The following is a 13609-nucleotide window of genomic DNA, read 5'->3' on the forward strand; positions in this document are numbered from 1 at the left end:
TGGCTGCAACAGGAGATCTGACTGTGTGACTTACGATGATGATGTGATATTTGATCTGGCTGCAACAGGAGATTTGACTGTGTGACTTACGATGATGATGTGATATTTGATCTGGCTGCAACAGGAGATCTGACTGTGTGACTTACGATGATGATGTGATATTTGATCTGGCTGCAACAGGAGATGTGACTTACGATGATGATGTGATATTTGATCTGGCTGCAACAGGAGATGTGACTTACGATGATGATGTGATATTTGATCTGGCTGCAACAGGAGATGTGACTGTGTGACTTACGATGATGATATGATATTTGATCTGGCTGCAACAGGGGATCTGACTGTGTGACTTACGATGATGATGTGATATTTGATCTGGCTGCAACAGGAGATCTGACTGTGTGACTTACGATGATGATGTGATATTTGATCTGGCTGCAACAGGAGATCTGACTGTGTGACTTACGATGATGATGTGATATTTGATCTGGCTGCAACAGGAGATCTGACTGTGTGACTTACGATGATGATGTGATATTTGATCTGGCTGCAACAGGGATCTGACTGTGTGACTTACGATGATGATGTGATATTTGATCTGGCTGCAACAGGAGATCTGACTGTGTGACTTACGATGATGATGTGATATTTGATCTGGCTGCAACAGGAGATCTGACTGTGTGACTTACGATGATGATGTGATATTTGATCTGGCTGCAACAGGAGATCTGACTGTGTGACTTACGATGATGATGTGATATTTGATCTGGCTGCAACAGGAGATGTGACTTACGATGATGATGTGATATTTGATCTGGCTGCAACAGGAGATCTGACTGTGTGACTTACGATGATGATGTGATATTTGATCTGGCTGCAACAGGAGATCTGACTGTGTGACTTACGATGATGATGTGATATTTGATCTGGCTGCAACAGGAGATCTGACTGTGTGACTTACGATGATGATGTGATATTTGATCTGGCTGCAACAGGAGATCTGACTGTGTGACTTACGATGATGATGTGATATTTGATCTGGCTGCAACAGGGGATCTGACTGTGTGACTTACGATGATGATGTGATATTTGATCTGGCTGCAACAGGAGATGTGACTGTGTGACTTACGATGATGATATGATATTTGATCTGGCTGCAACAGGGGATCTGACTGTGTGACTTACGATGATGATGTGATATTTGATCTGGCTGCAACAGGAGATCTGACTGTGTGACTTACGATGATGATGTGATATTTGATCTGGCTGCAACAGGAGATGTGACTGTGTGACTTACGATGATGATATGATATTTGATCTGGCTGCAACAGGGGATCTGACTGTGTGACTTACGATGATGATGTGATATTTGATCTGGCTGCAACAGGAGATGTGACTTACGATGATGATATGATATTTGATCTGGCTGCAACAGGGGATCTGACTGTGTGACTTACGATGATGATGTGATATTTGATCTGGCTGCAACAGGAGATGTGACTTACGATGATGATGTAATATTTGATCTGGCTGCAACAGGAGATGTGACTTACGATGATGATGTGATATTTGATCTGGCTGCAACAGGGGATCTGACTGTGTGACTTACGATGATGATGTGATATTTGATCTGGCTGCAACAGGAGATCTGACTGTGTGACTTACGATGATGATGTGATATTTGATCTGGCTGCAACAGGAGATTTGACTGTGTGACTTACGATGATGATGTGATATTTGATCTGGCTGCAACAGGAGATCTGACTGTGTGACTTACGATGATGATGTGATATTTGATCTGGCTGCAACAGGAGATGTGACTTACGATGATGATGTGATATTTGATCTGGCTGCAACAGGAGATGTGACTTACGATGATGATGTGATATTTGATCTGGCTGCAACAGGAGATGTGACTGTGTGACTTACGATGATGATATGATATTTGATCTGGCTGCAACAGGGGATCTGACTGTGTGACTTACGATGATGATGTGATATTTGATCTGGCTGCAACAGGAGATCTGACTGTGTGACTTACGATGATGATGTGATATTTGATCTGGCTGCAACAGGAGATCTGACTGTGTGACTTACGATGATGATGTGATATTTGATCTGGCTGCAACAGGAGATCTGACTGTGTGACTTACGATGATGATGTGATATTTGATCTGGCTGCAACAGGGGATCTGACTGTGTGACTTACGATGATGATGTGATATTTGATCTGGCTGCAACAGGAGATCTGACTGTGTGACTTACGATGATGATGTGATATTTGATCTGGCTGCAACAGGGGATCTGACTGTGTGACTTACGATGATGATGTGATATTTGATCTGGCTGCAACAGGAGATCTGACTGTGTGACTTACGATGATGATGTGATATTTGATCTGGCTGCAACAGGAGATGTGACTTACGATGATGATATGATATTTGATCTGGCTGCAACAGGAGATCTGACTGTGTGACTTACGATGATGATGTGATATTTGATCTGGCTGCAACAGGAGATCTGACTGTGTGACTTACGATGATGATGTGATATTTGATCTGGCTGCAACAGGAGATCTGACTGTGTGACTTACGATGATGATGTGATATTTGATCTGGCTGCAACAGGAGATCTGACTGTGTGACTTACGATGATGATGTGATATTTGATCTGGCTGCAACAGGAGATCTGACTGTGTGACTTACGATGATGATGTGATATTTGATGATGATGTGACCCATAATGAGCAGGGCCTAGTCTAAGAGAATGGACCGTATGAATCACCCATAATGAGCAGGGCCTAGTCTAAGAGAATGGACCATATGAATCACCCATAATGAGCAGGGCCTAGTCTAAGAGAATGGACCGTATGAATCACCCATAATGAGCAGGGCCTAGTCTAAGAGAATGGACCATATGAATCACCCATAATGAGCAGGGCCTAGTCTAAGAGAATGGACCGTATGAATCACCCATAATGAGCAGGGCCTAGTCTAAGAGAATGGACCGTATGAATCACCCATAATGAGCAGGGCCTAGTCTAAGAGAATGGACCGTATGAATCACCCATAATGAGCAGGGCCTAGTCTAAGAGAATGGACCGTATGAATCACCCATAATGAGCAGGGCCTAGTCTAAGAGAATGGACCGTACAATTCACCCATAATGAGCAGGGCCTAGTCTAAGAGAATGGACCGATGAATCACCCATAATGAGCAGGGCCTAGTCTAAGAGAATGGACCATATGATTCACCCATAATGAGCAGGGCCTAGTCTAAGAGAATGGATCGATTCACCCATAATGAGCAGGGCCTAGTCTAAGAGAATGGACCGTATGAATCACCCATAATGAGCAGGGCCTAGTCTAAGAGAATGGACCATCTGAATCACCCATAATGAGCAGGGCCTAGTCTAAGAGAATGGACCGTATGAATCACCCATAATGAGCAGGGCCTAGTCTAAGAGAATGGACCGTCACGATTCACCCATAATGAGCAGGGCCTAGTCTAAGAGAATGGACCATATGAATCACCCATAATGAGCAGGGCCTAGTCTAAGAGAATGGACCGTATGAATCACCCATAATGAGCAGGGCCTAGTCTAAGAGAATGGTCCGTACGATTCACCCATAATGAGCAGGGCCTGCACCCATAATGGACCTACTAAGAGATGGATGTGATCACCCATAATGAGCAGGGCCTAGTCTAAGAGAATGGACCATATGAATCACCCATAATGGCAGGGCCTAGTCTAAGAGAATGGACCGTATGAATCACCCATAATGAGCAGGGCCTAGTCTAAGAGAATGGACCATATGAATCACCCATAATGAGCAGGGCCTAGTCTAAGAGAATGGACCATGTGAATCACCCATAATGAGCAGGGCCTAGTCTAAGAGAATGGACCGTATGAATCACCCATAATGAGCAGGGCCTAATCTAAGAGAATGGACCGTACGATCACCCATAATGAGCAGGGCCTAATCTAAGAGAATGGACCATATGAATCAGGGGAATGAGCAGGGCCTAGTCAAGAGAATGGATGTGATTCACCCATAATGAGCAGGGCCTAGTCTAAGAGAATGGACCATATGAATCACCCATAATGAGCAGGGCCTAGTCTAAGAGAATGGACTGGATTCACCCTCACAGGGACATTAAGTCCTGGACAAGAGGACTCGAACACCATCAGTAGATTGTGATACACAGCTACAGGAAACACCCACCAACATGACATACGTCTGATGTGATATTTGATCTGGCTGCAACAGGAGATGTGACTGTGTGACTTACGATGATGATGTGATATTTGATCTGGCTGCAACAGGAGATGTGACTGTGTGACTTACGATGATGATGTGATATTTGATCTGGCTGCAACAGGAGATGTGACTTACGATGATGATGTGATATTTGATCTGGCTGCAACAGGAGATCTGACTGTGTGACTTACGATGATGATGTGATATTTGATCTGGCTGCAACAGGAGATCTGACTGTGTGACTTACGATGATGATGTGATACTTGATCTGGCTGCAACAGGGGATCTGACTGTGTGACTTACAATGATGATGTGATATTTGATCTGGCTGCAACAGGAGATGTGACTGTGTGACTTACGATGATGATGTGATATTTGATCTGGCTGCAACAGGAGATCTGACTGTGTGACTTACGATGATGATGTGATATTTGATCTGGCTGCAACAGGAGATGTGACTGTGTGACTTACGATGATGATGTGATACTTGATCTGGCTGCAACAGGAGATCTGACTGTGTGACTTACGATGATGATGTGATATTTGATCTGGCTGCAACAGGAGATCTGACTGTGATTGGAGCGTTGACCCTTCCTGTCAGCCAACCTCCTGGAGAGAGAGAGGGATGGGGGGGAGAGAGGGATGGGGGAGAAGAGAGAGAGGGAGGAGAGAGAGGGATGGTGGGAGAAAGGGATAGGGGAGAGAGGGGAGGAGAGAGAGGGATAGGGATAGGGAGAGAGGGATGGGGGAGAGAGGGGGAAGAGAGAGAGGGATGGGGGAGAGAGGGATGGTGGGAGAAAGGGATAGGGGGAGAGAGGGCGAGAGAGAGAGGGGGAGGAGAGAGAGGGAGGAGAGAGAGGATGGGGAGAGAGGGATTGGGGGAGAAGAGAGAGAGGGATTGGGGGAGAAAGAGAGAGAGGGAGGAGGGGAGGAGATGGTGGGAGAGAGGGATGGTGGGAGAGAGGGATGGGGGAGAGAGGGATGGGGGAGAGAGGGATGGGGGAGAGAGAGGGATGGGGGGAGGAGAGGAGAGGGATGGGGGAGAGAGAGGGATGGGGGAGAGAGAGGGATGGGGAGAGAGGGAGGAGAGGAGAGAGGGATGGGGAGAGAGGGGGAGGTGGTTACAAGATGATACTATATTCCTCCATCACTCACTTATGGAAGAGACCTATTGATAGAGCTGCAGGGAGAGAGAGAGAGATACATCTGTGAGTGTAATGTTTACTGTTCATTTTTGTTGATTTAACTTATTAGTATCTACTTCACTTGCTTTGACAATGCTAACATGTGTTTCCCAAGCCAATAAAGCCCTTGAATTGAATTGATAGGAGAGAGAGAGATGAGAAATAGACAGAGAGATGGACAGCAGAGAGATGGACAGCAGGATAGAGGGATGGAGAAAGAGAGAGAGATGGACAGCAGGATAGAGGGATGGAGAAGAGAGAGAGAGATGGACATCAGGATAGAGGGATGAGAAAGAGAGATATGGACAGCAGGATAGAGGGATGAGAAATAGAGAGAGAGATGGACAGCAGGATAGAGGGATGAGAAAGAGAGAGAGAGATGGACAGCAGAATAGAGAGATGGAAGAGAAGAGGATGAAAAGAGAGAGCAGGATGAGGGAAAGAGAGAGAGATGGAGAGCAGGATAGAGGATGAGAAAGAGAGAGAGATGGACAGCAGGATAGAGGGATGAGAAAGAGAGAGAGAGATGGACAGCAGGATAGAGGGATGAGAAAGAGAGAGAGATGGACAGCAGGATAGAGGGATGAGAAAGAGAGAGAGATGGACAGCAGGATAGAGGGATGAGAAAGAGAGAGAGATATGGACAGCAGGATAGAGGGATGAGAAAGAGAGAGAGATGGACAGCAGGATAGAGGGATGAGAAAGAGAGAGATATGGACAGCAGGATAGAGGGATGGAGAAAGAGTGAGAGATGGACAGCAGGATAGAGGGATGAGAAAGAGAGAAAGAGATGGACAGCAGGATAGAGGGATGGAGAAAGAGAGAGAGATGGACAGCAGGATAGAGGGATGAGAAAAAAGAGAGAGAGATGGACAACAGGATAGAGGGATGGAGAAAGAGAGAGAGAGATGGACATCAGGATAGAGGGATGGAGAAAGAGAGAGAGATATGGACAGCAGGATAGAGGGATGAGAAAGAGAGAGAGATGGACAGCAGGATAGAGGGATGAGAAAGAGAGAGAGAGATGGACATCAGGATAGAGGGATGGAGAAAGAGAGAGAGAGATGGACATCAGGATAGAGGGATGAGAAAGAGAGAGAGAGATGGAGAGCAGGATAGAGGGATGGAGAAAGAGAGAGAGATGGACAGCAGGATGGTAGAGGACTATAGATACCTTAGTTCACTCTTCTCTGCCACAGAGAGAGGCATGGCTCGCAGCATCCTGACCCGGTCACTCAGAGAGAGGTTCTGAAGGTTGTTGACCAGTTGGTCACGCTTACGCTCTGCAGCGCAACAGAGACGGACAGAGACAGACAGAGGAAAACAAATCCATTTTTGAAAAACTCCCATATCTACTGGGTGAAATACCACAGTGTTGCATCACAGCAGTGAGATTTGTGACCTGTTGCCACGAGAAAAGGGCAACCAGTGAAGAACAAACACCATTGTAAATACAACCCATATTTATGCTTATTTATTTTATCTTGTGTCCTTTAACTATTTGTACATTGTAAATATATATATATATATATATAATATGACATTTGTAATGTCTTTACTGTTTTGAAACTTCTGTATGTGTAATGTTTACTGTTAATTTTTGTTGTTTTTCACTTTATATATTCACTTTGTATGTTGTCTACCTCACTTGCTTTGGCAATGTTAACACATGTTTCCCATGCCAATAAAGCCCTTGAATTGAATTGAAATTGACAGACACATTAGTTATGCGTAGGTTATGGCATCATTACAACAGCAAAAATGTCCGTATTTCAGTGTGTGTGTAACGTTTAAATGAGTGACCTCACCCTCCTCATCCACGCCCTCGGTCTCCATGCAGTCTGTCTCCATGCCGTAACCACGGATACTGGGCCGTGCGGAGCGGGAAAAGTCCTTTATGGAAGGCCTGCTCTGTCTGCGTCTTCTCAACTTCATGGTCCTGTTATAGTACTGAGAGATGATAGCACCTCGACTACGACCTAGAGAGAGGAGAGGAAGTTAACAGGGTCTAGGACTGAGAGATGACAGCACCTCGACCGACCTAGAGAGAGAGAAGTTAACAGGGTCTAGGACTGAGAGATGACAGCACCTCCACTACGACCTAGAGAGGAGAGGAAGTTAACAGGGTCTGGTACTGAGAGATGACAGCACCTCCACTAAGAGATGACAGCACCTCCACTAAGAGATGACAGCACCTCGACTACGACCTAGAGAGGAGAGGAAGTTAACAGGGTCTGGTACTGAGAGATGACAGCACCTCCACTAAGAGATGACAGCACCTCCACTAAGAGATGACAGCATCTCCACTAAGAGATGACAGCACCTCCACTAAGAGATGACAGTACCTCCACTACGACCTAGAGAGAGGAGAGGAAGTTAACAGGGTCTAGTACTGAGAGATGACAGCACCTCCACTAAGAGATGACAGCACCTCGACTACGACCTAAGAGGAAGTTAACAGGGTCTAGTACTGAGAGATGACAGCACCTCGACCGACCTAGAGAGGAGAGGAAGTTAACAGGGTCTCTAGTACTGAGAGATGACAGCACCTCGACTACGACCTAGAGAGGAGAGGAAGTTAACAGGGTCTAGTACTGAGAGATGACAGCACCTCCACTAAGAGATGATAGCACCTCGACTACGACCTAGAGAGAGAGAGGAAGTTAACAGGGTCTAGTACTGAGAGATGACAGCACCTCCACTACGACCTAGAGAGAGGAGAGGAAGTTAACAGGGTCTGGTACTGAGAGATGACAGCACCTCCACTAAGAGATGACAGCATCTCCACTAAGAGATGACAGCACCTCCACTAAGAGATGACAGCATCTCCACTAAGAGATGACAGCACCTCCACTAAGAGATGACAGCACCTCCACTACGACCTAGAGAGAGAGAGGAAGTTAACAGGGTCTAGTACTGAGAGATGACAGCACCTCCACTAAGAGATGACAGCACCTCAGGGTCTAGACTAGAGAGGAGAGGAAGTTAACAGGGTCTAGTACTGAGAGATGACAGCACCTCGACTACGACCTAGAGAGAGGAGAGGAAGTTAACAGGGTCTAGTACTGAGAGATGACAGCACCTCCAATAAGAGATGACAGCACCTTCACTAGAGAGAGAGGAGAGGAAGTTAACAGGGTCTAGTACTGAGAGATGACAGCACCTCCACTAAGAGATGACAGCACCTCGACTACGACCTAGAGAGGAGAGGAAGTTAACAGGGTCTAGTACTGAGAGATGACAGCACCTCCACTATGATCTAGAGAGAGGACAGGAAGTTAACAGGGTCCTGTTATAGTACTGAGAGATGACAGCACCTCCACTGAGAGATGACAGCACCTCCGTTAAGAGGGGGTGAGGGAAGGTGTGTAGATACATGATTCCTAAACTATGTCTTGTGGAGGGACATGGTTTGTGCCATGGTGTATTTAGAGCCACTGTGTTAGATACAGTATCTGTTGATGTGTTGATAGTGGCTGGCTGGCTGGCTGGTGCACCTGCTAGCTAGAGGAACAGTCACATGACAACGGCAGAAATAGTTTAGACTTCTGAAACTACCTCTCTCTCTCTCTCTCTCTCTCTCTCAGGTGAAGCGTGAACAGAAGAAACACTAGGTAGGTGTCCATGGGTGCCATGTCCATCTTAAGTATGAGGTGTCGTAGAGGTGCCATAAGTATGTCATAAGGGTGTCGTAGAGGTGCCATAAGTATGTCATAAGGGTGTCGTAGAGGTGCCATAAGTATGTCATAGGTGCCATAAGGTGTTTCGTGAGAGGTGCCATAAGTATGTCATAAGGGTGTCGTAGAGTGCCATAAGAATGTCATAAGGGTGTCGTAGAGGTGCCATAAGTATGTCATAAGGGTGTCGTAGAGGTGCCATAAGTATGTCATAAGGGTGTCGTAGAGGTGCCATAAGTATGTCATAAGGGTGTCGTAGAGGTTCCATAAGTATGTCATAAGGGTGTCGTAGAGGTGGGTATGTCATAGAGGTGCCATAAGTATGTCATAAGGGTGTCGTAGAGGTGCCATAAGTATGTCATACCGTAGAGGTGGTGTCATAAGGGTGTCGTAGGGGTGCCATGGGCATGGAGAGGACTTTGAGGGTGGCGGAGGAGGTGCCAGAAGGGGGCTGTCCCCCCTTCCTCCTCACCCCTGTCGCTCCCAGGTGCCATAATCTCCTGACCAGGGCTGGACAGGTACATAACATGTCAGGAAGGAGAGTATGCGTTTACGTCTGTGTATACACACACACCACACTCTAACACTAGGTCTCTCTCTCTTATACACAGTCACACACACACTCTAACACTAGGTGCCTCTTATACACAGTCACACACCACACTCTAACACTAGTTCTCTCTCTCTCTTATACACAGACACACACACCACACTCTAACACTAGTTCTCTCTCTCTTATACACAGACACACAGACACACTCTAACACTAGGTCTCTCTCTCTTATACACAGTCACACACCACACTCTAACACTAGGTCTCTCTCTCTCTTATACACAGACACACTCTAACACTAGGTCTCTCTCTCTTATACACAGTCACACACCACACTCTAACACTAGGTCTCTCTCTCTTATACACAGTCACACACCACACTCTAACACTAGGTCTCTCTCTCTTATACACAGTCACACACCACACTCTAACACTAGGTCTCTCTCTCTCTTATACACAGACACACTCTAACACTAGGTCTCTCTCTCTTATACACAGTCACACACCACACTCTAACACTAGGTCTCTCTCTCTTATACACAGTCACACACCACACTCTAACACTAGGTCTCTCTCTCTTATACACAGACACACACCACACTCTAACACTAGGTTCTCTCTCTCTTATACCCAGTCACACACACCCTCGTTCCTAACACCAGGTCTCTCTCTTATACCAGTCACACACTACCTCGTTCCTCCATAACCAGGTCTCTCTCTCTTATACCCAGTCACACACTACACACTCTAACACTCCAGGTCTCTCTCTCTTATACACAGTCACACACCACACTCTCCTAACACTCCAGGTCTCTCTCTCTTATACCCAGTCACACACTACCTCTAACACCAGGTCTCTCTCTCTTATACCCAGTCACACACTACACTCCTCCACTCCAGGGCTCTCTCTTATACCCAGTCACACACTACCTCGTTCCTCATCGTCCAGGTCTCTCTCTTATACCCAGTCACACACTACCTCGTTCCTCCTCGTCCAGGTCTCTCTCTCTTATACCCAGTCACACACTACACTCGTTCCTCCATCGTCCAGGTCTCTCTCTCTTATACCCAGTCACACACTACCTCGTTCCTCCTCGTCCAGGTCTCTCTCTCTTATACCCAGTCACACACTACCTCGTTTCCTCACTTCAGGTCTCTCTCTCTTATACCCAGTCACACACTACCTCGTTCCTCCTCGTCCAGGTCTCTCTCTCTTATACCCAGTCACACACTACCTCGTTCCTCCTCGTCCAGGTCTCTCTCTTATACCCAGTCACACACTACCTCGTTCCTCCTCGTCCAGGTCTCTCTCTCTATACCCAGTCACACACTACCTCGTTCCTCCTCTCGTCCAGGTCTCTCTCTTATACCCAGTCACACACTACCCTCGTTCCTCCATGTCCAGGTCTCTCTCTCTTATACCCAGTCACACACTACCTCGTTCCTCCTCGTCCAGGTCTCTCTCTTATACCCAGTCACACTACCTCGTTCCTCCTCGTCCAGGTCTCTCTCTCTTATACCCAGTCACACACTACCTCGTTCCTCCTCGTCCACACTACCTCGTTCCTCTCTCTCTCTTATACCCAGTCACACACTACCTCGTTCCTCCTCGTCCAGGTCTCTCTCTTATACCCAGTCACACACTACCTCGTTCCTCCTCGTCCAGGTCTCTCTCTTTATACCCAGTCACACACTACCTCGTTCCTCCTCGTCCAGGTCTCTCTCTCTATACCCAGTCTCACACTACCTCGTTCCTCCTCGTCCAGGTCTCTCTGTAGTTCCTGCAGCTCCAAGGCTTCCTGTCTCTGATCCTCTATCAGCTGGTTAAAGGAGTCATGGACCCCTCTTCATCCGCTGGGCTCCTGTTACACAGAGACAGAGACAGAGACAGAGACAGAGACAGACAGACAGACAGACAGACAGACAGACAGAGACAGACAGAGACAGACAGAGACAGACAGAGAGAGACAGACAGACAGACAGACAGACAGACAGACAGACAGACAGACAGACAGACAGACAGACAGACAGACAGACAGACAGACAGACAGACAGAATTAGAAACCAAACCCAATAAACTCCCATATCTACTGGGTGAAATTCCACAGTGTGCCATCTCAGCGGCAAGATGTGTGACCTGTTGCCACAAGCAAAGGTCAACCAGTGAAGAACAAACACCATTGTAAATACAAGCCATATTTATGCTTTTTGTACTTTAACTATTTGTACATTGTTACAACACTGTATATAGACATAATATGGCATTTAAAAGAGAGAGGGGGTACTTCAGTGGGTCGAACACACACACACACACACACACACACACACACACACACACACACACACACACACACACACACACACACACACACACACACACACACACACACACACACACACACAACACACAAACACACACCAGTGTTCAGACAAACACACTAACAAAGACAAACACACCCCTAACCAGTAACCAGTGTTCAGACAAACACACCCCTAACCAGTGTTCAGACAAACCACACTAACCTAAGTCCAGTGTTCAGACAAACACACCCCTAACCAGTGTTCAGACAAACACACCCCTCAGTAACCAGTGTTCAGACAAACACACCCCTAACCAGTAACCAGTGTTCAGACAAACACACCCCTAACCAGTAACCAGTGTTCAGACAAACACACCAGTCCCCTAACCAGTGTTCAGACAAACACACCCCTAACCAGTTTAGGACAAACACAGACAAACACACCCCTAACCAGTAACCAGTGTTCGACAAACACTAACCAGTAATAGTGTTAACCAGTAACCAGTGTTCAGACAAACACACTAACCAGTAACCAGTGTTCAGACAAACACACCCCTAACCAGCAGTAACCAGTGTTCAGACAAACACACTAACCCCAGTAACCAGTGTTCAGACAAACACACTAACCAGTAACCAGTGTTCAGACAAACACACCCCTAACCAGTGTTCAGACAAACACACCCCTAACCAGTGTTCAGACAAACACACCCCTAACCAGTAACCAGTGTTCAGACAAACACACCCCTAACCAGTAACCAGTGTTCAGACAAACACACTAACCAGTAACCAGTGTTCAGACAAACACACCCCTTTTAATAACCAGTAACCAGTGTTCAGACAAACACCCTAACCAGTAACCAGTGTCTGTGACAAACACACCCCTAACCAGTAACCAGTTTCAGACAAACACACCTAACCAGTAACCAGTGTTCAGACAAACACACCTAACCAGTAACCAGTGTTCAGACAAACACACCCTAACCAGTAACCAGTGTTCAGACAAACACACTAACCAAACAAACACACCCTAACCAGTGTTCAGACAAACACACCCCCTAACCAGTAACCAGTGTTAGACAAACACACCCCCTGTATAAACACACTCCCTAACCAGTGTTCAGACAAACACACCCCTAACCAGTAACCAGTGTTCAGACAAACACACCCCTAACCAGTAACCAGTGTTCAGACAAACACACCCCTAACCAGTAACCAGTGTCTCAGACAAACACACCCCTAACCAGTAACCAGTGTTCAGACAAACACACCCCTAACCAGTTAACCAGTGTCAGTGACAAACAAACACACCTAACCAGTAACCAGTGTCTGTGACAAACACACCCCTAACCAGCAAACCAGTGTTCAGACAAACACACCCCTCAGACAAACACACTCTAACCAGTAACCAAAGTTCAGACAAACACACTCTAACTAGTAACCAAAGTGTTCAGACAAACACACCCCTAACCAGTAACCAGTGTCTGTAAACACACCCTTAACCAGTAACCAGTGTTCAGACAAACGACACCCTCAATCCAGTAAATCAGTGTTCTGACGCAAACACAATTTCTGCTAACCAGTAACCAGTGTTCAGACAAACACACCCCTAACCAGTAACCAGTGTTCAGACAAAC

General features: G+C 46.4%; 1 pseudogene; it reads right to left on the bottom strand.

The window, feature by feature from the left end:
- The window catches only part of LOC127922500 (transmembrane channel-like protein 6), a 17200-nt pseudogene extending 9760 nt beyond the window's left edge, over window positions 1–7440 (bottom strand).
- Window positions 7441–13609: the final 6169 nt, after the last annotated feature.

Source organism: Oncorhynchus keta, unplaced genomic scaffold (genome assembly GCF_023373465.1).
Source record: "Oncorhynchus keta strain PuntledgeMale-10-30-2019 unplaced genomic scaffold, Oket_V2 Un_contig_25929_pilon_pilon, whole genome shotgun sequence".
In the NCBI taxonomy this organism is placed as follows: Eukaryota; Metazoa; Chordata; class Actinopteri; order Salmoniformes; family Salmonidae; genus Oncorhynchus; species Oncorhynchus keta.